A 4,265-nucleotide genomic window follows, 5' to 3' on the forward strand; every position below is an offset into this window, starting at 1 on the left:
GGGCTTTTAACCACCAAGCCACATCCCTAGTCTTTTTTAATATTTTATTTGAGACAATGTCTCTTGAGTTGCTTAGGGCCTCACTAACTTGCTGAGGCTGGCTTTGAACTCACTATCCTCCTGCCTCAGCCTCCTGAGTTGCTGGGATTACAGGCATACGCCATAGCACCCAGCTTTTTGTATTCATCTTTTATCATTACTTTGGTGAATCTAGGTCTTTTGCTCTTCCATACAAGTTTTATTTATTTTTAAAAGTTTGCATTTTTATTATTTTATTATTATTTGTTTGTGGGGTTGGGGATCAAACCCAGGGCCTTCCTCATACCACTGCCAATTTTAGAATCAGCTTGATTTTAACAAGATATGCTGGAATTTTCTATGGTTTTGCATTAAATCTAGAGATCAATATAAGCATAATTGACATCTTAGCAATATTGAGTTTTCAGACCACAAACATTTATTTATTCATGTATTTCAATATTTTAAAATGTCTTTCAACAAGTATGTGCAGTGGTGCATACCTGTAATCCCAGTGACTCAGGTAGCTAAGGCAGAAGGATTGTAAATTCCATGCAGTCTCAGCAGTTTAGTGAGACCCTCATCAATTTAGCAACACCCTTTCTCAAAATAAAAAAATAAAATAGAACTGAGAATGTGACTCAGTGGCAAATGACCCTGGGTTTAATCTCAATACAAAAAATAATAATAAAAATGAAATGAAATTTCTCTCAACAATGTTTTGTATTTTTTAGAGCACAAAATATATTTATATTTACATATATTTTATAAAATATATTACAGTATATTTATATTACATATATTTTATCAAAATAGTTCCTGAGTATTTCATGCATTTTTTTCCCTATACTGGGGATTCAACTCAGGGGCACTCTACTACTGAGCTATATCCCAGCCCCTCTTTTTAATATATATATATATATATATATATATATATATATGTTGTAAATGAGCACAATACCTTCCTTCCTTCCTTCCTTCCTTCCTTCCTTCCTTCCTTCCTTCCTTCCTTCCTTCCTTCCTTCCTTTCTTTCTTTCTTTCATGTGGTGCTGAGGATTGAACCCAGCGCCTGACATGTACCAGCCAAGAACTCTACCAGTGAGCTACAACCCCAGCCCAGTATCCCAGTCCTTTTTATTTTTTATTTTGAGACAGGACCAGGCTGGCCTCCAGCTTGATGCCTCAGCCTCCTATTGCTGGAATTACAGGGGTGCACCACAGTGCCCAGCTCATGTTTTTGATGTTATTATAAACAGAATTAGCCTTTAAAGTTCAAATGTTGATTGTTGCCGGTATGCGAAATATAATTTATTTTGTATAAATTTGTTCATCTTATATTCTATAAACATAACTCATTTATTAATTCTAGTGGAGTTTTTTTAAACATTCCTTAGATGTTCTATATAATCATGTGATTTGTGAATTGCAGTTCTACTTCACCTTTCATTTCTTTGTCTTTTTTTTTCTCTTTCATTTCTCCCTCCCACCTCCTCCTCTTCTCCTTCCTTACTTCCTCCTCTTTCTCCTTCTTTGTCTCTGTCTTTTTTCATTTGTACTAGGTAGAACTTCCAGTTCAATGTTGGACAGAAATATGAGAGCAGATATGGATGCTTTTATCCTTGATTTATTATTATCCTTGAAAAAAAATTTTTTTTTTTTTTTTTTTTTTTTTTTTTGTATCAGGGATTGAATTCAGGGGCACTTGAACACTGAGCCACATTCCCAGCCCTATTTTGTATTTTATTTAGAGACAGGAACTCACTGAGTTGCTTAGTGCCTTGCTTTTGCTGAGGCTGGTTTGGAGCTCGAGATCCTCTTGCCTTAGCCCACTGAACCACTGGGATTACAGGTGTGCACCACTGCGCCAAGCTTATTATACATGAATTTAGCATTTTTCATTTGCCATTAAGTATAATATTTTTTAAAGTAGATCTTTTATTCATTTGTACTTAAATTAGCCAAACTGATACTGATTTATCAGAATACAACCAAGTATAAAATATTTTAAATATTTTTCTACAAATATTAACAAGCAAATTAGGTGCTATAATAAAATCAAAGTCCAAACAGGTGAAGGAAATCAGTGAAGCACATTATGCAGCTTAATCTTTCACCCTCCCCGTCAACAACTGTCTCTTGTGGGAGCGGCGGGTACTGGGGGATGAACCCAGGGGCACTAAAACACTGAGCCACATCCCCAGTCTTTATTTTATTTAGAGACATGGTCTCACTGAATTTCTTAGGGACTTGATAAGTTGCTAAGACTGGCTTTGAACTCTCCACCCTTCTGCTTCAGCTTCCTGAGCTGCTGGGATTATAGGCGTGCACCACCATGCCCAGCAACAACTAATATTTTAATAAGCAAAACCTCCCAATCATGGAAAATGGAACTAATCCTTCATATACTTCTTTGTACTTTTTACTTCCTATTCTTTTTTTCTTTTTTTAAAGTGGTCAATGGAACTTTATTTATTTATTTATTTTTAATGTGGTGTTGAGGATCGAACCCAGAGCCTCACACAAGGCTAGGCAAGTGCTCTGCCATTGAGCCACACCCCCAGTCCTTACTTCCTATTCTTAAGGTGAAGATTCTACATCCTAAAGATATCCAAACTATAATAGTTCTTCTTATCTATAGCCAGAGACATCTTGTCTGTAGCAAGCAAGGCTATTAAAACCTCACTGGGGGCTGGGATGTTGCTCAGTGGTGGAGTGTTTGATCCCCAGCACCCTCATACACACAAAAACACATCTTTGTTCAATCTCTAATCATACTGCAGATCCTCAAAGTGACACCACAGTCTCAATGAGAACCAGGATATCAAGCAGAAAAGTACACAGCTCCAAAGCTTAAAAAAAAAAAAAAAAAAAAAAAAAGAAAAGGAAAGAAAAGAAAACAAAATCCTACAAGGAAGGAATTGAGCCACTGCCCAGACTGAAAATGAATAATGTGCCCATCCTTACACATCTTCAGACTGCCTATTAAGAGAGTAATTTAGGAATAAATCCATGGTTTGTGGAGCACTAAAATACATATGGCTTTCACCAGTGATTGCCAAGGTGGCCTCCAAATCACTGGCAGGAAAATTTTGTTGGAACTGCATATAGGGCTGCAGAGATTCCTCTCCATAGTTATAGAATGAATTGTTCTAGGATTGGGTGTACCAGGTCTGCGTGTTCCAGGAGTGGTTGCTCCAAGATTGGCTTTTCCAGGTCTGGTTGCTCCAAGTTGGGTCGTCCCAGGTCTGATTGTTCCATGGAGGAAGGTTTCCAGATGAGTTAACTTGGTACCGCTGGTTACAATTAGAGTAGAGTTCTGGATATTCAATGGATACCGAGCCCTGAGTCACACTATTGCCATTCTTTGGCCAGTTGTTTTTCTGCCATCTCTTACATTTCATTCTTTGGTTTTGGAACCAGGTCTTAACCTGTTTGTAGCTAAGGTTCAGAATCCTAGAAAGTTCTTGCATCTGCTGGAGGCTGAGATATTTTTGTCTCTGAAATCTGTCATTGAGTACACATAGCTGGGTCTGAGAAACACTGTTTGCATCTTTTGTTTCTTGACCTGGATCTTACTGTCTTCCTTCTTTACTGTGCTTTCCTCTTCAGAAGTCGATGATTTTACTTTGGGACTGGTAGAAGAATCAGGGCTATCCTGCATAAGCAGGTCCATGGAGGATGGAGAAGGAGAGACACTCTCTGTGAGGTGCATCTCAGCAGATGACATTTGAGCAGATGGATAATTTTCTTCAGTACCATTAACCACAGGCATTTGTTAAGAGTTCCTAGAATCAGATGCTTCCGAGCAAGGCAAACTTTGGGGACAAGCTGGATCTGCACTCATGTTCCTCAGAAAGAAAGTAAGTAAGTAAGTAAGTAAGTAAGTAAGTAAATAAATAAATAAATAAATAGAATAAGGCTTTAAGACTTGAGTGTCACAGAGAAACAACATGTATCCCATTTGTTTACAAAAAAAAAAAAAAAAGACTTAAGTGTCTAGGTGGAAGACCTTAGAAAAAATGGTGACCTGAAGGGGCTGGGGATATAGCTCAGTTGGTAGAGTGCTTGCCTTGCAAGCACAAGGCCCTGGGTTCAAATCCCCAGCACTGCAAATTTAAAAAAAAAAAAAAATGAAGATCTGATACAGAAATATGAAGAAGCCAGCCTCTACCTCAGGAGGTAGCCCACTTTAGTAAATGTTCTAAGTATAGTATTATTAGGTTGAAGAAGTTCTCTCCTAGTGTGC

The 4,265-nt window shown here is 37.7% G+C and overlaps 1 pseudogene across 1 annotated transcript; it reads right to left on the reverse strand.

Annotated features, from left to right (window-relative positions):
* Positions 1-2,979: 2,979 nt before the first annotated feature.
* Positions 2,980-3,863, reverse strand: LOC306654749 (homeobox protein NANOG-like; annotated as a pseudogene). The gene has a single exon. The product of its transcript is annotated as a homeobox protein NANOG-like (transcript).
* Positions 3,864-4,265: the final 402 nt, after the last annotated feature.

This window comes from Sciurus vulgaris, assembly GCF_902686455.1.
Source record: "Sciurus vulgaris genome assembly, chromosome: 2".
Taxonomy (NCBI): Eukaryota; Metazoa; Chordata; class Mammalia; order Rodentia; family Sciuridae; genus Sciurus; species Sciurus vulgaris.